Here is a 23787-nt window from a genome sequence, read left to right as displayed (position 1 = left end):
AGGGTAGATTAGGTAAGAGCAGGGAGACCAGTTAGGAGTCACTTGCGATAATCTTGGTGGAAGTTGAGTAGGACCTGACCACAGTAGGGACAGCCAGGATGCAGAAACATGCCAATGTGGCCATGGAGGCAGGAGTACAGGTAAGCACTGAGCAGTCACCTGGGGCTAGTGCTGGCTTAGAAAAAGGTGCCAAGCATGGACTCCTCTGGCAGACAGGGGGCAATGAATAGGGTAGGGAGTAATGGTTTTGGGGAGATATAGGCAGTAAAGTGATTCTATGTTGATAGAACCCAAAAGTCAGACTGAAATTCAGTGTCTAGGTTAAATAAAATAATATTTCAGAATGATGCACATAAGTGGTGGCATCTGAGAATCACCAACAAGAAGCATGTGTATACACATGTGCATGAGGGAGCAAAGGACATTGTCTTTGATTTTTTTTAAATAAGATTTTACTTATTTATTTGACACACACATACACACACACACACACACACACACACAGAACATAAGCAGGGGGAGTGGCAGAGAGAGAGGGAGAGGCAGGCTCTCCACTGAGCAGGGAGCCCAATGCGGGGCTTGATCCCAGGATCCTGGGATAATGACTGGAGCTGAAGGCAGGTGCTTAACTGACTGAACCACCCAGGGACCCTTGTCTTTGCTTATAAAAGGGAAGATGAAAAGGTTAGAGACTTCCCACATGCAGAATGGGGCATGTCAGAATGCAGCAGTTCCCAAGTGGTGGGATCAGAGTTCTCTTTCTACATTACTCAAGGCCAGGTTCCTCCCAAGATGCATCTACGATGAATCGTTTGGTGTCAAATCTTTCAGATCTTCTTCTATGCATGTATGTACATATAGTAGTTTTATTTTCCATGTACATGCATTTTTATGTCAATTTTAGAGATTTTCTTTCTTTATTAAAAAAATTCCCCCCATTTTATTGAGATAAAATTGATATACGACATTGTATTAGCATAAGGCATACAACATAATGATTTGGTATATGTATATATTGTAAAATGATCAAAATAAGTTTAGTTAACATTTATCATCTCACAATCAGGATTTTTTTTCTTGTGGTAACAACTTTTAAGATAGACTGTCTTAGCAACTTTCAAATATACCTCACAGTATTGTTAACTACACTCATCATGCTCTACGTTACTTCCCTAGGACTTATTTATCTGGAAATTTGTATCTTTTGATCAACTCCACTTATTTCCTCCATCCTCTACCTTCTACTTCTGGCAACTATCAATTTGTTCTCTGTTTCTATGAGCTTGGCTTTTTTAGATTCCTCATGTAAGTGAGATCATAATAGTATTTGTCTTTGTCTGATTTGTTTCACTTTTGCCTGCAATGTCTGTTCATGTTGTCACAAATGCCAGGATTTCCTTCTTTTTATGGCTGAATAATATGCCTCTATCTATCTATCTATCTATCTATCTATCTATCTATCTATCTATCTATCTATATCATCTATCATCTATTTATCAATCATCTATCATCTATCAATCATCTATCATTTATCTATCATCTATCTATCTTCATCATCATCTATCATCTATCATCTATCTTTCTTCTATCTATGTATCTATCACAACTTCTTTAACCATTCATCTGTTGATGGACACTTAGGTTGTTTCTTTGTTTTGGTTATTGTAAATAATGCAGCAATGAACATGGGGATACAACTATCTCTTTGAGATAGTGATTTTGCTTCCTTTGGTTATATACTCAGAAGTGGAATTGCTAGAACATACAGTAGGTCTATTTTTAATTTTTTGAGGAACCTCCATACTGTTCTCTATAGTGGCTGCACCAATTTACATTTCCCCCTAGAGTACACAAGTGTTCCCTTTTCTCTACATCCTTGCCACCACTGACAACCATTCTAACAGGTGTGGTTTTGATTTGCATTTTCCTGATGAGTGATGTTGAGGATATTTTCATGTACCTATTGGCTATTTGTATGTCTGCTTTGGAAAAATGTCTACTTAGTTCCTTTATTTTTAAATTTGATTTTTTTCCTGTTGGGTTGTATGGGTTCTTTATAGATTTAGGATATTAACCCCTTATCAGATATATGATTTGCAAATATTTTCTTTTATTCTGTAGGTTGCCTTTTCATTTCGTTGATGGTTTCCTTTGTCATGTAGAAACTTTTTAGTCTGATGTAACCTTGCTTGTTTATTTTTGCTTTTGCTACTTTTGCTTTTGGAATCAAATTAATGTGCGTCTTCTGTATGTGCGGAATACTGTAGATAAGTAGATACAAGGTGACTGGCTTTTTTTCTTCTAATGATGTGTTTTGGAGATATTTCCATGTTGGCTTATGTATATCTGTAGATCATTCTTTGAAAAAGGCTGCATTTTCCTCAATATAGAGCTACCACTTTTCTATTTCATACTCAGTGTTGATCCAAATGCAGAGCCACTTCCCTTGCCCCAGCTAGGACCAGGAACATCCTCGTCTTTACCTCCCTATAGCCCCTCTTGACACCAACAATAGAGTTTCCTTTCTTGTTCCTTGAGGTCTTCATCTTACTGCAGTTAAAACTCTTCCCGCGGCAGCCAGCCAAGCCAGACCTTTGAGATACCACCTGGCTATAACTGAGTGGTAATGAGAGATCTTGCTGTCCGCATTCCTGTTCTTGACGAAAGTCCTCATGGGGAAAGATTTGGGAATCCTATACATGGCACAGTGACTTCTGATGTGCCTTCACAGCCATGGGACTTTGAATATACATGGTATATCTGGCACATTCTCATCTGAACTGAGATAGAGAATCCCATTTCTATTCTTTTACCACTTACTTTTCTGTAAGATCAAGACTCTGTGAACAGAGGAAAGGTATTTATGGGAGAGAGCCCACAAGGAGAAGAAAAGGACAAGTACTTGATAAAGGATTTCATGATTTGGAAAAACATATTTATAATTTCAGCCCTTGAAAGAGATGTTAAGGTTATAACAGATTTGTCCTAATCACATCTCCTCACACAGACATTGGTGCAGTTTCCTTGTAACAATACCAGGTAAGGAGATCAGATATTAGCTGAAAATAATTGGAAGGTCTGAGTGAACCATGGAACAAAGGTCACTGAGACATCTCTGTCTTCTCCACCCACATGCTAATGGAAGAGTTTTGTGGGATTTAATTTAATTGAAACAGTCAGAGTGGAAACCGCTGAAAACCTGCTGCTTCTATTTATTCTCTGGGTTTCTATGGAGAGATGAGCTCTGAGTGGTGATTCTTTTAGAGGGCTCTATGAGGAAAATAGTTCCCCAGTGGTCTTGGGTAAAGTAGGTGGCTGCATTCAAAGGGTGACTTGAAAGGTGCTGTGTGGTGATGGGAAGGGGAGGAAAACAGAATTTACGTACACCTGGGTTTTTATCAATAATAATTATAATAATAAAATAATCATAGTTCATATATGTTTTTTTATAGTTCATATTTTTTTTGAGTACTAACTGGGTTCTTTCACTGTCTCAGGCTTCAGATATCTATGAGGTGGGTAGGGCAGAGTTGTTTTTCTCACTTGACTATTGTAGCTCACAAAAATTAAGTCAGTTGTCTGAGGTCACACAGCCAGTGTGGGACAGTGCCAAAACTTGAAAATAGGTCATATGATTCTATAACTTTTGCTTTTAATGTCTATGTTACACAGCCATAGATGTAGAAATCCAAACAGAGGGAGGAGAAAGCACAGAAGAACAACAAATTGACTCTGGACGGATCACAACGAACTGACTGCAAGATTATCAGCCATCATTTTAGACTTTCTGAGTATACTGGTAGACAGGTGTACAAGTCTCACAATCACAGAGCTATTTCTAGGGGCTTGCAGTATTTCATTACCCTCTCCCACCACTTAATATCAAGAACACTGGAAAGTAAAGTGTATTTTCCTTAGAAGTCATATCATGGCTTGGTATTCCAGAGTTGTCCACTTTCTTTTTTAGGGATCAGGGGGACATGAGCACCTAAAGCATCTTGAAAGGAGTGCTTGACCATTCTGGATCAGAGGGAGGCCCTGCATTGTGTGGGCAGAGACAGGGTAGCCAGGGGAAGCCTTCACAGTGCAGGGTAGAGGCAACATCATCTCCAGGAAGGTCTCAAGTCAGAAGAGGGAGGGGAGAAAGAGCAATGAGGTCAGGAGGGCTTGGAATTTGGAGGGGGTTGGGATGTGGTGTGAGTGGAGCAGGCAGTTCTGAGGTGATGAATGGACAGTGGATGTGAAGGATCTGCCTTTGATGTAATACTGTCATGGGAGACAGGATTTCTCCCTTAAAGGGCAGAGTGATGGACAGGGCCCAGGGCAAGGCCTTTAATACAGCATTAATTATGCCTGCTATTTGTATGGTGCTTTTAAATTTCCCAAATAATTCCATGCAATATGTTTGCTGCATTAAGCTGAATGAGATGGGATCTCTGATAATCTGGAAGTTGACATGCATCCATGCCCATTATGATAATTTTGGAAGAAGTCACTGACTCTGATGAGGTTTGGCACATCAGCTTCAACTTGTGGGGTGGCTTATTATTTCAAAACAAAATGGCAGCAAGTATGTTCCTGTGACTGCACTGGAACAGGGCCACAGTCCAGAGAACCATAGAGGAACATACCAGAGCTGGCTTCCTCTTAGTGAGAGATGGCGAGCAGGGTAGAGCTGAGAATTGCCTTTGATGTAGAAGGGAGACAAGAACTTCCTGGCACAGGGAGTCGGCAGAGGGTCAGTCCCCACCACTGGTGATCTCTTTTCTCTCTAACCCTACCAGCATTTCATCTGGCTCTCTCTCTCTCTCTCTGGCAACAGAGGGGGGCTACTGGTACCCTTAGTTCTGAAGGGGTGGGCTGAGGGAACACTGTTGCCAGAACCTGACAGGGGCTAGCCTGGGAAAGAGGGGGGCAGCCATTGCCAGATTCACCACGCAGAGAGTAAGTGGGGTTGGACTGGTAGGAAGTAAATAATCTGACCTCACCCCTCACTCAAGCCTTCCAGTCTCCTGCTGGTACTTGCATTGGTTGGGTGATGATCTCAAAGACAGAGATCGAGCCCAGGTCAGCCTCCATCATGCAGAACAGGATAGAGAAGGGCAGGGAATGGATCTGGGGTGGGGGAGATAAATGGAGAAAACCAACATTAAGCTGCTTTAGATGCTTTATTAGTTAGGAGAGGCAATAATCCTCCTTTTTTTGCTCAAGCCAGGTTTGGGTGGCTATTCTATCATTTATACTGCGAAAGTCCCATGTGCAACATGATGCTTGCTAGCTAGCTATTGTAGTTGGTGGTTATAGCACTGCCCTTCATCCACAGTTTTGCTCTCTATAGTTTCAGTTACCTGTGGTCAGCCGTGGTCCAGAAGCAGGTGATCTTCCTTCTGACTTATTGTCAGAAGATCAGAAGTGGCCTAATGCTACATCACGATGCCTAGTCATTCAGCTTGCCTTGTCTCATCAGGTAGGCATTTTATTTTCTCACATTCTCATAAGAAGAAGGGTGAGTATAGTATAATAAGGTATTTTGAGAGTGAGAGACTGCATTCACATAACTTTTATTACAATTACAATATGTTGTTATAATAATTCTATTTTATTATTAGTTAATTGTTTTTAATCTCTTACTGTGTCAGATTTATAAATCAAACTTTATTATAGGTATGTATGTAGAGGAAAAACATAGTATTTATAGGATTTGGTACTATCCATGGTTTAAATCTTTTTTTTTTAAATTTTTTATTTATTTATGATAGTCACAGAGAGAGAGAGGCAGAGACACAGGCAGAGGGAGAAGCAGGCTCCATGCACCGGGAGCCCGACGTGGGATTCGATCCTGGGTCTCCAGGATCGCGCCCTGGGCCAAAGGCAGGCGCTAAACCGCTGCGCCACCCAGGGATCCCACTATCCATGGTTTGAGGTAGGTTTCATCTTCCCAACTGTGTATTCTCGACGAAGTGTCTGGCACAGCATATCTAAGCACTCAGTAAGTGCTTGCTGAAGTGAATCAGACTGACTCCTAGGGCAGAGAAAATAGCTTATCCAAAGACACAAGGCACATTTACCATGTATACCACGATAGCAGGAAGTGTGGGTGTTGGAATGGGTGGTGCTTAGCTGCACCAGGAGGGCAACCTGGGCTGCTTCACTCCTGCCATGAAGGCAGAGAACACTTTGACTCCTTGAAGAATAGTTTGGGCAAGAGTGCAGGAGGGTGGGAGGGAGTGAGGAGAAGAGTATCCGTGCTCCATCTCATCCAGTCTATGGGGAGTAATTCAGCCACATGGACCCTAATGGGCAGTAAAGCCAAGGTGGAATTTCACAGGGACAATGAAGTGTTCAGCAGGAAAAACTAGAGCAGAACCTCAATGTTAAAAGAGCCCATAGAAGAGGTGCCTGGGTGTCTCAGTGGTTGAGCATCTGCCTTAGGCTCAGGTCATGATTCTGGGGTCCCGGGATTGAGTCCCGCGTTGGGCTTCCTGCATGGAGCCTGCTTCTCCCTTTGCCTGTGTCTCTGCCTCTCTCTGTGTGTCTCTCATGAATAAATAAATATATATATATATTTTAAAGAGCCCATGGAAATCATCTCATGGAATCCTCAACATGTGAAGCTGTCAGGGTGGGATTGGGGTGGGAGGGCAGGCTGAATGACTGTCAAGGACTGGCATAGAGTTGACGATCTGGTATAACATGCTAATACTTGAGGAGAAAAAGAAATTGCAAGCCAGGGTGAAAAGATTCAAGGAAGGGTTCTGATTGGCCTGGCTGGCTCCTATATCCATCATTCTATTAGTCACAGAGGACCAGGAGATCTCCTGCTTCTTTCTGCACCACTTATCAGAAGTGGTGAGGGAAGGGGAGCTGGGAAGACATAAACTATGGATTCTGTTTTGTACCATCTCAGTCAATCTGGAGGCAGTATCTATAGCTTGTTTTTTGCAGACAGAGTGGCAGAGATTGCATACCAGAGAGGGCAGTCTGTGGTTTTAAGGGACCATGAAATGCTACAGGCAAGAGAGATGTGGGACATTCTAAAACAGTTGGCTAGAAAGTGCCAAGGAACACAGTCAAACCCTGACTACATTTTTGGCATTCAAATTAGTATGCCCCGAGGCAGTGTTTCTCCAAGTGTGGTCTGGGGATCCCTGGGGGCCTCTGAGACCCTTTCAGAGAGTCCTCATGGTCAAAACTGTTTTTATAAGACTATCGGATGTCATTTGCTTATGTCACTCCCATTCTCTCACAAATGTACAGTGGAGAACGAGAGAGAGAGATGTTCCAAGGGAGTGGCTGGCATGTGATAAAGCTACACATTGATTGTAGAAGCAGGGATGAGAACCCTGCTATCCTGTGAAGCCAGACATCAAAGGGATCTGCAAAAATGTAAAACAGGGCTGCTCTACTCATTCTTTTCTATTTTGTTTCAAAAGTAGTGATTTTACATAAAAATAAATTATTTATGTTAACCATGAAATGGATTCCTTTTTGTAATTTTTGAGATTAATTGATATATAACTATTTTCAAAAATTCTCAGTTTTAGTTTCTAATATAGTGTTAACAGATATAACCCATATGAACAAAAGCTTTTTGGAGTCCTCATTAATTTATAACAGTGTAGAGGGGTTCTGGGACCAAAGAATTTAAGAATCGTTGCCTTAAATTCGTGTTAAATCCCTGGATGAACAAGGGAGGAGAATTCATGTTTTTCCAGTTTGCATTTTGTTGCAGGCAGTTTGTTTTAATGTTGAGGTTATACTGAACAAACAGTAATACTTGCCATCCTGCGGAAAGAGTCCATGCAGGGAGTCATGGAAAGATCATGCGTGGAATTTGGGCAGACCCTCTTTTTTTTTTTTTTTTTTAAGATTTTATTAATTCAGAAGAGACACACGGAGAGGCAGAGACACAGGCAGAGGGAGAAGCAGGCTCCCTGAGGGGAGCCTGATGTGGGACTCGAGCCCGGGACCCGGGGATCACGACATGAACCAAAGGCAGACGCTCGACCACTGAGCCACCCAGGCCTGGGCAGACCCTCTTGTCTTTAACTTCTTGTTCCTTTGCCGGGGTGTGTGTGGGGGAACAGATCATGATGAAATTTCTTATTGTTTCTGAATTGTAATTGCTCATCGCTAAAATGTGGATGGTAACAGGTGCCCATCTCACGGGGATTTTGCGAAGGTGAAATGAGATGTTTATGAAAGCATCTAACCCATTGCCAGGTAGTAACAGGTGCTTCATAAATATTAGTCCCTTTTTTTTTTTCCTCTTAGGTGATTCAAAGGATTGGTCACTTCAGAGTTGCCAGTAAGAGTTCTTGTCCTCTGTGGTTCTCAAAGACAGTTCTGATCTCTGGCCTTATCTGGCCCCATTAGTCTCCTGTCTCTGAAGGATCAATTCATTGGCTCATGGGACCTTTCTTTTTACAAGGCCAGTGCCACTGAATGATATTTTCTGGATTTGCTTACTCTTGGTGGGTACAGTGAGGCCGCAAGGGAGAAATTTACATATGGATGCATTTTACACAAACACCTTGTGGTCCTCTGTCTTTGGGATCCATATTGGCCTGGAAGGGAGGGGAAAAACCTCCCAGAAAGTTACCTAGCAACTGTTGGAGTTCAGGTGAAATCTGCTAATTAGATTGGTATGAAGTGTGGCTGGCAAGGGATTGCCTAGCAACCAGCAGCCTCCTGGACCTCTACTGCAGATTTTGGTGGAGGGGCACCCATCGCCTCCGGAAGGGCTTCCCCAGCGTTGCTGACTCATGGGAAATTTCAACCAAATCGAGCCACCCTGACAGTTGCTTTCTGGTTCTCTCCAACTCTTTCTCCTACCCTATTCCCCTTTCTCTGTTTTTCTTTTCATCAAACAATCAACCTGGCAGCTAGAAGAAAGTTGGAATTTGGGTAGGGGGCAAGGAACAAAGCCTCGTGGAAAGAGCATGAATTCTGGAGCCAAGGAACTATGGGCCTCAAACCCACTGTGCCACTTACTGGGTCTGCCAGTTAGATAAGTGGCCTCATCTCTCTGAGTTTTTCATCTGTGAAACAGGACATAACAGAGCCAGGCTCAGAAGGCTATGGGGAGCTTTATATTAAATAAGACCCAGACTAACTGGCACATGGTGAGACTCACTAAACCTTTCTTCCTGCCCCTCCCTCTCTTTGCAAATTAGATATTCCTGACTCTGTAGGGAATCAATCAGAAGGATTTAAATATTAGAAACACATGCCTAAGCCATAAACACTAGAGAGGAGTAGACTGCACTTATTCACACATAAGACTATATTTTATATAAATCTATTGAGAACCACTCCTCCTGCCAGTTCTTCTAAACTGGAGCTCCAGAAGTAGAAAAAGAGAACAAAATACATTGGTGAAGGTTGGATTTTGTTAATATTGTTTTGTTTTTAATCATCGTGCCCATAGAAGATGCTATTAGATCATGAATCTGCTTGCATCAGAAGCATTTGGATGCTGTGGTAGACAGAAGAATGGTCCTGGAAGAAGTCCACGTCCTAATCCCCACAATCTGTATAGGTTTCTTTATGCAGTGAAAGGAATTTTGCAGATGTGATTAAGCTAAGGATCTTGAGAAGATTACTTGGATTGTCATCAGTGTCCTTATAAGGGAAAGAGGAGGAAGGAGAGGGGAGGACAGAAGGTGCTACCCTGCTGGTTCTGAAGAATGAAAGGGTCACAAGTCAAGGAATGTGGTGGCCTCTAAAAGCTAGAGAGGGGAACCAATTCTCCCCTATAGCTTCTGAAAGGAATCCAGCTCCATTTATGACTAGCCTGGTGAGAGTCATTTTGGACTCTCCATTTCTGCAATCGTAAGATAATAAATTTATGTTGCTTTTAAGCTAAGCTTATGATAATTTGTCACAGCAGCAATAGGAAACTAATAAGGTGACTTTGAGAGTTTGGGGGGCTCAGACATCTGGAAACATGACCCCGCTGTGCTCCCACACTTGCCCTTGACTAGTCGAGACAGGTTGATTCTTTCCTCTGAAGCTGTTTTTTGTAAACCTATTTATTGAAGGTATTGGACTAAACAGGCATCTCTCCTGGGTCTCTTCTAGTGTGACTTTTGTATGGCTCTGTGCTCTGGGAGTGTCTAGTGGAGACAGTTGCAGTGCATAACTAAAAATGTTGCTAGGTTCTTTCGGGGGCTTGTGTTCACTCAACAAACTGGTACTTAATAGGTGCCAGGTGCTGTGCTAATTGCGGGAATATAAAGACAAATAACCTGTTTCTGCTCTTGTAGAAATCAGAGTCCAGTGGGAAAGGGAGACAGGAGGGTAAGACACAGGTGGCTAGGTCAGGGGAGTCACGGGTGGGGGGTCGGGGGCTGGGTTAAGGCGGTGTGAAGGTGGCAGCAAGGCTGCCCTGAAGGGGTAAACATGAGGTTTGTTTAGCAGGAGGGGAGAGGAGGGAGGTGTGCTCCCATAGAGCCTGTGCAAGGCAGGGAGACGTGGGTGCTGGCTGTGCGGATGTCCGCAGAGGAAACCCAGCTGGATGCGTGTGGGAGGGAGCTGTGTGTTCAGGCTGGGATGGAAGGCAGGAGTCAGAGCCTGGAGGACATCATAAGTCACACTCAGGGCAGCGGGGAGCCTCTAAAAGCTTTCCATGGGGCCTGGCAAGATATCCTTCATGTGCTGTGATCATTTTTCACTTTGATGTTTTCAAACTAGAGAGACTATGGGGTAAAGAGACTTGCCAACACATTTCTATTCCATTGTAGATATTAAAGAATGTGAAGACCTAGAGAAAAATATGTTAAAGCATTGCCTCTGGAGCTGAAATGCTTGGGTTTAAATTTTGATTCCGTTGCTTGCTAGCTGGGTGCAACCTTGGGCACATTGCTTAGCATTTTGGTGCCTCAGTTTCCTTGTTCGTAAAATGGGATAATAGCAGAATGGCTCCAGAGAATTAAAGGAATATAATAAAACGCTTAAAACATCACCTAGAATATAGCTAGTGTTCTATAAGTCATTGCTATTATAATTTTTGATAGGATCCTACACACTGGGGTCCTTTTGAACATGACCCTCAAAAGCAGTTTGGTGTGAGGGAGGCAATTGTCTTAGACTATGTCCAAGGGGCCTCATTACTGTGTATGGTATGATTACCAGGGTGATCCCTGTTAAAATACCTATTCTCTTTTAACTGTTTGGCAGCAAAGACTCCAAAGAGACATTAAAGTGACACTCTGGGATATTTCTGGAATGTTCTCTCTAGGTGCCCTCTGGTGCCCCCACCTGGATAGTCCTGCCAGGATAGCCCAAAGCAAAACTTAGGTGAAAGCCAAGCTCATCTTTGGCTTCCTCTACTGTCTGTTGAGTGGGTCTACCAGGCTGTTTGACCTCAGGCAAGGCACTCCACCTCTTAGGCTTAGCTTTCTCACTCATGAACAGGGGATAATGATAACACTGCTTTCACCTAACTCAAAGAACCATCATCCACTGTATTAGTTCCTATTGCTGTGTGCCAAGTTATACCAAAATGTAGTGGTTAAAAAAAAAACCAAGCATTTATTATCTCTGGGTTTCTCTGTTGGCTGGGAATCTGGACCCAGCTGAGCTGGGTGGCTCTGGTTTTGAGTCTCTCATGAGGTTTCCGTTAAGCTATAGACCAAGGTTACAGTCATCTCAAGGCTCAACAGGGGCTGGAGAATCTGCTTTCCAGATCATTCACACAGCCTTGGTTCCTGTTTTCATCTGTAGGGCTCCATAACAAAATACCACAGGCCAGCGGCTTAAATAGCAGAAATTTATTTTCTCACAATTCTGTGGGTTGCAAGTCTAAGATCAAGGGGCCAGCAGGTCTGCTTTTTTCTATGGCCTCTCTCCTTGGCTTGTAGATGGTCACCTTCTTGCTGTGTCCTCACATGGCTTTTTCTCGGTGCGTGTGAATCCCTGGTATCCCAGCAGTCATATTGGATTCGGGCTCCACCTTTATTATTATTATTTAACCTTAATGACCTCTTTGAAGACTCTATCTTCAAGTATAGGCAGACCGCGGGTCAGGGCTTCAAGCCTTGAATCTTGGGGAAACACAATCCAGTCTGTAACAGTTCCTTACAACATGGACCTCTCCATAAGCTCCCTCAGTGTCCTCACTACATGGCAGCTGGGGATCCTCGAGGGTCAGAAAGTATACACCCCGGCCACAGTCTTTTTATGACCTGATCTTGGAGGACCTGATCCTGTCACTTCTGCTGTATCCTGATTGTTAGAACCGAGTCACTCAGTTCTGCCCACACTCAAGGAGGGGAGACCACAGGAGGAGGGATCACCAGGGCCAGCATAGAGGCTGTCAGTCATTTGTTCATACAACAAAAATTTACTGAGTGCCTACTCTGTCCCTTGGTGCAGCAACAGCAAATAAGACACATGAGATTCTGTACCTCCTAGAGCTTGCACTCTGGTAGGAAAGATAAGCTCCATATCTATAGTTATCTAGAGAAATATCTAGATCTAGAGCTACTTCTGGAGAAGTAGATATAGATAGGGATCTATCTGTATTCAGGGTCAGGTAGTGATTGGTGCTCTGCAGGAATATAGAGCAGGATGGGGATGGTCGAATGGAGAGAGATGTATCTACTGATGTGGGCATGGGAGTCTCTTATTGGGGTGACAGAGGCTGGCAGTGAGGGAAAAGTGGATATCTGGGGGGAAGAGCCTGTGCTATTTTGCTGTACAAATGAAACAAAATCACATCTGAGAAAGTACCCCATCAATGGAGAAGTGTCATGCAACTGGTATTATTGGTATTATTATTATTATTATTATTATTGGCAGTTTTTGCTGCTCGCCCACTCATGTCTGCTTCTTCCAATCTGCCTTGTTAAGAGATTAGCTAATAAATGTTTAGAAGGTTATATGTCCGGAGTTATTGCTTTTTTTTTCCCCCTGTAGAGGGAATATCTTTGTTGTTTCTTCTGATTACATAGTGATATAGTGTATATATTGTAAACAAAATCCAAACAATATAGGCAGTTAAACTGTCAGAAGAATTCTGTGACCAAGAATTAGGCTTTGACTCAGAGAAATAAAATGTACTGAATGCTGCTGATCCTGGGTGCTGTTTAGGTGGAACATCACAGATGAGCTCCCCTACACTGACAAATGGGGCAAGGGGTGCTCTTGTGCCCCATGTCCACAGGGTTGGGATGCAGACCAGGGTCCCCATCCATGCTGGTTTCCTCTAAATGGTGCTATTCTTGCTGAATAGATATTGGTGAGTAGATGTCTACATTGGTAGATGTTATTTTGAGCAGAGGTGGGCAGGGACTTGCCAATTCCCCTTAGCATTGATCTTCTGTCCTCAGCCAGTCTCTGCTTTTCCTGAAAGGGAGATCAGAGGAAATGCCAGCACAGTGTTTATAGTTCACATTCTGTTTTCTGACTCAGATGGCCTAATGGGTGTTTTCCCTGTTAAGGTGTTTTCTGTTAGGGCAGCCTGGGTGGCTCAGTGGTTTAGCGCCGCCTTCAGCCCAGGGCGTGATCCTGGAGACCCAGGATAGAGTCCCATGTTGTGCTCCCTGCATGGAGCCTGTTTCTCCCTCTGCCTGTATCTGTGCCTCTCTCTCTCTCTCTCTCTGTGTTTCTCATGAATGAATACATAAAATCTTAAAAAAAGATTATCCTATCGTAAAAAAAGATGTTTTCTGTTATTGTTCATAGAAAAAAAACAGAAGAGGAATTCCTTAATGAGGAGGGTGTCATCACACTACTTGATGTGTGTGATCTCCATCTCCATGTACAATGCACATCATTAAAATATGAGACCAAACAATAGGGCAAGAAGACTTGACTCTTCCAAATCATCTGGGCTCTCTGCCACCAGTTCCTTTCTTTAGAAACAATATAATTAACATTTCTTGAGCATGTACTGGTGTGCCAGGCACGACTCTAAACCCTTTTTAGGAATTAATTAATCAAATCTTAGATAAATGCCTACAGATGGAATGCCTGAACTAGAGGGTAGATATATGTTTAACTTTTTAAGAAACTGCCAACCATTTTTCCAAACTGAATATCCCATTTTACATCTCACCAGCAACATATGAGAATCATAGTTACTTTTCAGGTGCTGTCAATCATTTTCATTTTACCAAGTTTAGTGTGTGTGGAATGGTATTTCATCATGGTTTTAGTTTCCCTGAGGACTAATGATACTGAATATTTTTACATGTGCTTATTATTTGTGTAAAATTCATTTTCAAATCTTTCTTATAATTAAATAATTAATTTGGGGGCGCCTGGTTGCTCAGTCAGTTGAGCATCCAGCTCTTGATTTCAGCTCACATCATGATCTCAGGGTCCTGAGATTGAGTCCCATCTTGGGCTCTGTGCTCAGTACAAAGTCTGCTTGTCCCTCTCTGTCCCCCCACTTGCTTTCATGCTTTCCCTTTCTCTCTCAAATAATAAATACATACATACAATCTAAAAAAAAATTAAGGCTATGAATTTTCCTCTGGGTATGGGTATAGCCATATCCCAAAGAGATTAAAAAGAAGTGGTCTATTTTTTTTTGGCCCTAAATTTTATTTCTAAAAAAATAAATTGTTATTTTATTTTATTTCTAAATTGTTTCATTTCCTAAGTTATTTAAAGAATCATTTCCAGGTTTACTCAGTGGTTAAAACTTTTTGCTTGTTTCTCTTTAAATTATTTGCTTCTGAATTTATGACATTGTAGTCAATGAACATGACCTGCAAATATTAACTTTTGAGAAGAAACATATAGTTACGGGCAAGTACATGATCACTATTTTTCAATCTTCTATAGACATGAAGAATATTTTCTTTTTTTTAACAAAGTGTACATGGTTCTCTTTCTACATCTCTTTTAAATCAAGATTGATAATTATGTTGCTAAAATAATTTATATACTTATTCCTTTTTTGTCTATGTAAAGAAAAAAATTGAAGAGAGTTGTTTTAGACTGTCTGGCTATGCTTTTCTTTCTCTTTTACTGAATTCTCTCTGCATTTCTAAGAGCTGTTGCCTTCAATATTGCTTACTACATACATTTTCTTTTTTTTAAAATTTTTAAAATTTTTTATTTATTTATGATAGTCACAGAGAGAGAGAGAGACAGAGAGAGAGAGAGAGAGGCAGAGGGAGAAGCAGGCTCCATGCACCGGGAGCCCAATGTGGGATTCGATCCTGGGTCTCCAGGATCACGCCCTGGGCCAAAGGCAGGCGCCAAACCGCTGCGCCACCCAGGGATCCCCATACATTTTCATATACTTATTATTTATAACTTTTTCATGGAGTGACTGTCATTTATAATATCCTCCTTTAAACTGTTTAGATTCTTGGTCTAACATTTTATCTTCAGCCCTTTAATATTTCTACCCCTGTTTAATTCTGTTTGCTTTACTCAATATCTGTTTGCTCAGCCAATGTTTCTCGACTTCACTGTGTCATTTTGTTTTAGGCTCATCTCATCTCTTTTAAAGATTTTTATTTATTTATTAATTTATTTGAGGGAGGAGTGGGAGGAGCAGAGGGAGAGTGACAAGCAGACTCCCTGCTGACTACAGAGCTGAGATCAGGACTTGAGCCAAAATCAAGAGTTGGGCACTTAACCTACTGAGCCACTCAAGCACCCCGTAGGTTCACCTCTTTTAAATAACACATAATTCCATTTTTATTTTTCAAATCTGTTCTAAGGATCTTGACTTTCTTTTTTAAAGATTTTATTTATTCACTCATGAGAGACAGACAGAGAAAGAGAGAGAGGCAGAGACACAGGCAGAGGGAGAAAAGGCTCCACGCAGGAAGCCCCACGTGGGACTCGATTCCAGGTCTCCAGGATCACACTCTGGGCTGAAGGCGGCGCTTAACCGCTGAGCCACCCAGGCTGCCCAATCTTGACTTTTTTTATAGCAGAATTCACCTCTCTTACATTTATTTGGCATCCAGGATGTGTGGTCTTATTCTTGCTGTTTAGTTTTATGCTATTTGTTATATATTTTTTTGTTTCCTCATTTCCCCATTATTTGTATTTATTAAATTAATGAAATATTCTTTTTTTTCTTCTTCTTTCTAGTTGGAAATTGGAAGTTATTTATTTATTTATTTATTTAATAATAAATTTATTTTTTATTGGTGTTCACTTTGCCAGCATACAGCATAACACCCAGTGCTCATCCCCTCAAGTGCTGCCCTCAGTGCTCGTCACCCATTCACCCCACCCCCCTCCCTCCTCCCCTTCCACCACCCCTAGTTTGTTTCCCAGAGTTAGGAGTCTCTATGTTCTGTCTCCCTTTCTGATATTTCCCACACATTTCTTTTCCCTTCCCTTCTATTCCCTTTCACTATTATTTATATTCCCCAAATGAATGAGAACATATAATGTTTGTCCTTCTCCGACTGACTTACTTCACTCAGCATAATACCCTCCAGTTCCATCCACGTTGAAGCAAATGGTGGGTATTTGTTATTTCTAATAGCTGAGTAATATTCCATTGTATACATAAACCACATCTTCTTTATCCATTCATCTTTCGATGGACACCGAGGCTCCTTCCACAGTTTGGCTATTGTGGCCATTGCTGCTATAAACATTGGGGTGCAGGTGTCCCGGTGTTTCATTGCATCTGTATCTTTGGGGTAAATCCCCAACAGTGCAATTGCTGGGTCGTAGGGCAGGTATATTTTTAACTGTTTGAGGAACCTCCACACAGTTTTCCAGAGTGGCTGCACCAGTTCACATTCCCACCAACAGTGCAAGAGGGTTCCCCTTTCTCCACATCCTCTCCAACATTTGTGGTTTCCTGCCTTGTTAATGTTCCCCATTCTGACTGGTGTGAGGTGGTATCTCATTGTGGTTTTGATTTGTATTTCCCTGATGGCAAGTGATGCAGAGCATTTTCTCATGTGCATGTTGGCCATGTCTATGTCTTCCTCTGTGAGATTTCTCTTCATGTCTTTTGCCCATTTCATGATTGGATTGTTTGTTTCTTTGGTGTTGAGTTTAATAAGTCCTTTATAGATCTTGGAAACTAGCCCTTTATCTGATACGTCATTTGCAAATATTTTCTCCCATTCTGTAGGCTGTCTTTTAGTTTTGTTGACTGTATCCTTTGCTGTGCAAAAGCTTCTTATCTTGATGAAATCCCAATAGTTCATTTTTGCTTTTGTGTCTTTTGCCTTCGTGGATGTATCTTGCAAGAAGTTACTGTGGCCAAGTTCAAAAAGGGTGTTGCCTGTGCTCTCCTCTAGGATTTTGATGGAATCTTGTCTCACATTTAGATCTTTCATCCATTTTGAGTTTATCTTTGTGTATGGTGAAAGAGAGTGGTCTAGTTTCATTCTTCTGCATGTGGATGTCCAATTTTCCCAGCACCATTTATTGAAGAGACTGTCTTTCTTCCAGTGGATAGTCTTTCCTCCTTTATCGAATATTGGTTGACCATAAAGTTCAGGGTCTACTTCTGGGTTCTCTATTCTGTTCCATTGATCTATGTGTCTGTTTTTGTGCCAGTACCACACTGTTTTGATGACCACAGCTTTGTAGTACAACCTGAAATCTGGCATTGTGATGCCCCCGGATATGGTTTTCTTTTTTAAAATTCCCCTGGCTATTCAGGGTCTTTTCTGATTCCACACAAATCTTAAAATAATTTGTTCTAACTCTCTGAAGAAAGTCCATGGTATTTTGATAGGGATTGCATTAAACGTGTAAATTGCCCTGGGTAACATTGATATTTTCACAATATTAATTCTGCCAATCCATGAGCATGGAATGTTTTTCCATCTCTTTGTGTCTTCCTCAATTTCTTTCAGAAGTGTTCTATAGTTTTCAGGGTATAGATCCTTTACCTCTCTGGTTAGGTTTATTCCTAGGTATCTTATGCTTTTGGGTGCAATTGTAAATGGGATTGACTCCTTAATTTCTCTTTCTTCAGTCTCATTGTTAGTGTATAGAAATGCCATTGATTTCTGAGCATTGATTTTGTATCCTGCCACGCTACCAAATTGCTGTATGAGTTCTAGCAATCTTGGGGTGGAGGCTTTTGGGTTTTCTATGTAGAGTATCATGTCATCGGCAAAGAGGGAGAGTTTGACTTCTTCTTTGCCAATTTGAATGCCTTTAACGTCTTTTTGTTGTCTGATTGCTGAGGCTAGGACTTCCAGTACTATGTTGAACAGCAGTGGTGAGAGTGGACATCCCTGTCTTGTTCCTGATCTTAGGGGAAAGGCTCCCAGTGCTTCCCCACTGTGAATGATATTTGCTGTGGGCTTTTCATAGATGGCTTTTAAGATGTTGAGGAATGTTCCCTCTATCCCTACACTCTGAAGAGTTTTGATCAGGAATGGATGCTGTATTTTGTCAAATGCTTTCTTTGCATATAATGAGAGGATCATATGGTTCTTGGTTTTTCTCTTGCTGATATGATGAATCACACTGATTGTTTTACGAGTATTGAACCAGCCTTGTGTCCTGGGGATAAATCCTACTTGGTCATGGTGAATAATTTTCTTAATGTACTGTTGGATCCTATGGGCTAGTATCTTGTTGAGAATTTTTGCATCCATGTTCATCAGGGATATTGGTCTGTAATTCTCCTTTTTGGTGGGGTCTTTGTCTGGTTTTGGAATTAAGGTGATGCTGGCCTCATAGAACGAATTTGGAAGTACTCCATCTCTATCTTTCCAAACAGCTTTATAGAATAGGTGAGGTTTCTTTAAACGTTTGATAGAATTCCCCTGGGAAGCCATCTGGCCCTGGCCTCTTGTGTCTTGGGAGGTTTTTGATGACTGCTTCAATTTCCTCCCTGGTTATTGGCCTGTTCAGGTTTTCTATTTCTTCCTGTTCCAGTTTTGGTAGTTTGTGGCTTTCCAGGAATGCGTCCATTTCTTCCAGATTGCCTAATTTATTGGCGTATAGCTGTTCATAATATGTTTTTAAAATCGTTTGTATTTCCTTGGTGCTGGTAGTGATCTTTCCTTTCTCATTCATGATTTTATTAATTTGAGTCTTCTCTCTCTTCTTTTAAATAAGGCTGGCTAATGGTTTATCTATCTTATTAATTCTTTCAAAGAACCAACTCCTGGTTTTGTTGATCTGTTCCACAATTCTTCTGGTCTCGATTTCGCTGAGTTCTGCTCGAATCTTAATTAACTCTCTTCTTCTGATGGGTGTAGGATCTATTTGCTGTTTTTTCTCTAGCTCCTTTATGTGTAAGGTTAGCTTTTGTATTTGAGTTCTTTCCAGTTTTTGAATGGATGCTTGTATTGCAATGTATTTCCCCCTCAGGACTGCTTTTGCTGCGTCCCAAAGATTTTGAATGCTTGTATCTTCATTCTCATTAGTTTCCATGAATCTTTTTAATTCTTCCTTAATTTCCTGGTTGACCCTTTCATCTTTTAGCAGGATGGTCCTTAACCTCCACGTGTTTGAGGTCCTTCCAAACTTCTTGTTGTGATTTAGTTCTAATGTCAAGGCATTATGGTCTGAGAATATGCAGGGGATGATCCCAATCTTTTGGTATCGGTTCAGACCCGATTTGTGACCCAGTATGTGGTCTATTCTGGAGAAAGTTCCATGTGCACTTGAGAAGAATGTGTATTCAGTTGAGTTTGGATGTAAAGTTCTGTAGATATCTGTGAAATCCATGTGGTCCAGTGTATCATTTAAAGCTCTCGTTTCTTTGGAGATGTTGTGCTTAGAAGACCTATCGAGTATAGAAAGAGCTACATTGAAGTCACCAAGTATAAGTGTATTATTATCTAAGTATTTCTTCATTTTGGTTATTAACTGATTTAAATATTTGGGAGCTCCCACATTCGGGGCATATATATTGAGGATTGTTAAGTCCTCTTGTTGGATAGATCCTTTAAGTATGAGATAGTGTCCCTCTTCATCTCTCACTACAGTCTTCGGGGTAAATTTTAGTTTATCTGATATGAGGATGGCTACCCCTGCTTTCTTTTGAGGACCATTTGAATGGTAAATGGTTCTCCAACCTTTTATTTTCAGGCTGTAGGTGTCCTTCTGTCTAAAATGAGTCTCTTGTAGACAGCAAATAGATGGGTCCTGCTTTTTTATCCAGTCTGAAACCCTGCGCCTTTTGATGGGGTCATTAAGCCCGTTCACGTTCAGAGTTACTATTGAGAGATATGAGTTTAGTGTCATCATGATATCTATTCAGTCCTTGTTTTTGTGGACTGTTCCACTGAACTTCTTCTTAAAGGGGAATTTTAAGAGTCCCCCTTAAAATTTCTTGCAGAGCTGGTTTGGAGGTCACATATTCTTTCAGTTCCTGCCTGTCTTGGAAGCTCTTTATCTCTCCTTCCATTTTGAATGAGAGTCTTGCTGGATAAAGTATTCTTGGTTGCATGTTCTTCTCATTTAGGACCCTGAATATATCCTGCTAGCCCTTTCTGGCCTGCCAGGTCTCTGTGGAGAGGTCTGCTGGTCTGCTGTTACCCTAATACTCCTCCCCATAAAAGTCAGGGATTTCCTGTCTCTTGCTGCTTTAAGGATCTTCTCTTTATCTTTGGAATTTGTAAGCTTAACTATTAGATGTCGAGGTGTTGAACTTTATTTTTTTTTTTTTTTCTCTGAAATTGTGTTTATTATCCTGGTCAAAAGTTACTCATCCGATACAGTAGTCTTGAATTTTCATTTTGCATGGTTATAACAGAGTGAATGAGTAGCTTGCAATTCAAGGCATTTTTCATAAGCTTTGGTCTTCAAAATGGTGTTAGTGTTGAATGGTTTTTATTGATTTTAGGGGGGGATCTTTCTATTTCCTGGATCTGAATGCCTGTTTCCCTTTCCAGATTAGGAAAGTTTTCAGCTATGATTTGTTCAAATACATATTCGGAAATTGGAAGTTCTAGTGTGTATTTATATTCTGTTTACATTTAAACATTTAATATACATATTTAAACTTATATTTTGCTAATGGTTACAAAAATGAAATAATAATCATATCCCTTTAGTTCTGTTGAAATAATTAGGAATTTTAGTTTTATGTTAACTTTTTCCTTTTTCTTTTCATTTCCTCTCTCTCTCTCTCTTTCCCTAAAGAGAGAGAGAGAGAGAGAGAATATTAAGCAGGTTCCCTGCCCAGGGCAGATCCTGATGTGGGGCTTGATCTCATGACCCTGAGATTATGACCTGAGCTGAAATCAAGAGTAGGATACTTAACCAATTAAGCCATGCAGGTGCCCCTATGTTAACTTTTTTCTTTTTTTTTAAGAAAAGATTTATTTATTTATTTATTTATTTATTTTTTAAAGATTTTATTTATTTATTCACAAGAGACACACAGACAGAGAGGCAGAGACACAGCAGAGGGAGAAGCAGGCCCCATGCAGGGAGCCCCATGTGGGACTTGATCCCCGTACTCCAGGATCACACCCTGGGCTGAAGAGAGGAGCTCAACCACTGAGCCACCCCGGTGTCCCATTAACCTTTTTTCTTTCTTTTTTTTTTCCCCATTAACCTTTTTTCTTAGAGCATGTCTTTTGTAGTTCAAGAATCCATTAACAGTTGCATTGCAGTTTTAATTCACATTTTCATCATTTGCTTAGATTTTATTATTAATAAGTGTTTATTCACTTTGTTGTAGGGGGGGCATTTTGGACTCTTTGTTCATTTACTTGAGGACAGGGACCATTAAAAAAAGCTTCTTATATTCCCCCAGAGCCTTACACACAATAAGCAGTTCATGCTGGTTGTGTGATGTTGCGGACAGGATTGGCCTTGAAGTGTGACTTGTGTTTGTCTCAGCTCTGCCATCCATCATTGTCATGAGTATCTACTAACCCCACTGATCCTCAGCTTCCTCAGCTCCAAGATAGTAATAACTAGCAGGCTACTTAATAAGGATAAGAGGATCACACCTGCAACAATTTTGAGAGCTGCAGTGCACATGGCTGAATCAACTGATGGATGTGTGGGAAACGAAGAAAAACCGAGAGGAAGCCCAGAGATGGATGTATCCTGAACGTGAAGACTGCTCCCTGGAGCCTTTCTCAGCAGACTTTGTTTCATAGCTGCGTTTTTTTGTTTTGTTTTGTTTTTAAGATTTTATTTATTTATTCATGAGAGACTCAGAGGCAGAGATTTAGGCAGAAGAGAAGCAGGCTCCCTATGGGGAGCCCCATGTGGGACTTGATCCCTGAGCTCTGGGATCATGCCCTGAGCCGAGGGCAGATGCTCAACCACACCACTGAGCCACCAGGTGCCCCCAGCTGGCTAGTGTCTTGGGTGAGTTTGGCTGAGAAGTGGCTGCACAACGTAGGGGAGGTGCTGGCAAGAATGTGGGGCTTTGTGAGCCCTCACGTGCAGCCAGGTGGGGGCCCCAGTTTAGAGGCGGCCTGCTCACTGCGCAGGCAGGTGCCCACTGGTGTGATGCTGTCCTGCTAGTAATGGGGGGGGGGCGGGCGGGGCACAGTCCCGCAGAAAGCCTTGTTGGAAGGGCACAAGGGCATACCCGCTTTCCAGTGAGTTTGTGTGCTCAGCTTGATCTCTCCTTCCCCCTGGGAGCCCTCACATTCATCTTTCTCCTCTCCCATTTTTTCCCCTGACCCTTGGCTCTAGTTTTTGTAACTATTTTATTTATTGATGAGAGAGAGAGAGAGAGAGAGGGAGAAGGAACAGTGGGGGGAAGGGGAGGGAGAGGGAGAAAGAATCCGAAGCCAACTGTGCACAGAGCCAGACGTGGATCATGACCTGAGCCAAAACCCAGAGTTGGATGTTCAACCGACTGAGCCACCCAGGCACCCATCACCTTGCTCTACTTTTAATGCTACTTAAAAATTTTTAAGGTTTGCCTTTATTAAAAAGCTCCCTCTCTCGCTCTTGCATGCTGTCTCCCTCTCTCCCTCATCTCTACTGTTTTTAAATTTTTATTTATTATTTTTTTAAGATTTATTTATTCATGAAAGACACAAAGAGAGCAAGACAAAGACATAGGCAAAGGGAGAAGCAGGCTCGATGCAGGAAGCCCGATGCGGGACTTGATCCTGGTACCCCAGGATCACCCCGAGTGGAAGGCAGATGCTCAACCGCTGAGCCATTCAGGCATCCCTCTATTGTTTTTTTAAATCTGGGAACTTTGTGCCCAATCTGGCCCAGTTTGATGCTTATTTGCTTTCTATTTTTCACAAGGATGAGAGGAATCCCCATGGCAGGGAAGAGGCAGCAGGTTGACCTTTCTTGGCTTTTTTTGCTGGGGTTACCTGCTTCCTACAGTATCTCTGCCCACTCCCTTAGCCTGCTCTCTGGCATTTCTGCTGAAGTGTTTCTAAGTGCTCGGGGCCTGAGCCACACTGAGCCAGATTTGCTCTCAACTGTGTCTCACTCAAGGCTCCCCTTTACCCATTCTGTGCTTGATATCAGGGGGTGGTACATCCTTTTCTCTACTTGAGACCCTCCCCTATAATGAACTTTTTTAGTTTTGGATCATCAGAAAGGTGCAGGGGTAACAGGGAGAGTTCTCAAATACTCTTCACCTAGTTCCTGTTAACATGAACATCTTTTGGCCCAATGCTATTAACTAAATGACATATTTCAGAATTCACTGGGTTTTCCGCTAATGTCCTTTTCTAGTTCAAGATCCAGTCCATGATCCCACATTGCATTTGGTTCTTGTGGGCCTGTAGCCTCCTCCCGTCTGTGATAGCTCCTCAGTCATTTACTGCTTTTTACGATCTTGAAGATTTTGGAGAGCACCTCATTTTAATTTAGGGGAACACAAGTTCTCTTGCATTTGGAAAGGAGGAAGAATAAATAAAGTAATTCATGATTTTC

General features: G+C 41.8%; 1 long non-coding RNA gene across 3 annotated transcripts in view; it reads left to right on the top strand.

Annotated features, from left to right (window-relative positions):
- The window catches only part of LOC140607494 (uncharacterized), a 122368-nt gene that overhangs the window by 41447 nt on the left and 57134 nt on the right, over nt 1–23787 (top strand). For 2 of the 3 annotated variants that reach the window (XR_012009498.1, XR_012009495.1), the window contains exons 4-5: nt 5339–5467; nt 5760–5923. This is a non-coding gene — a long non-coding RNA (uncharacterized lncRNA). The remainder of the gene's footprint in view (nt 1–5338; nt 5468–5759; nt 5924–23787) is intronic. The other variant, XR_012009497.1, reaches the window with a different exon arrangement.

The sequence above is a fragment of the Canis lupus genome, chromosome 16 (genome assembly GCF_048164855.1).
Source record: "Canis lupus baileyi chromosome 16, mCanLup2.hap1, whole genome shotgun sequence".
Taxonomy (NCBI): domain Eukaryota; kingdom Metazoa; phylum Chordata; class Mammalia; order Carnivora; family Canidae; genus Canis; species Canis lupus.
The sequence above is the reverse complement of the archived record's forward strand: the minus strand, read 5'-3'. Positions and strand labels throughout refer to the sequence as shown.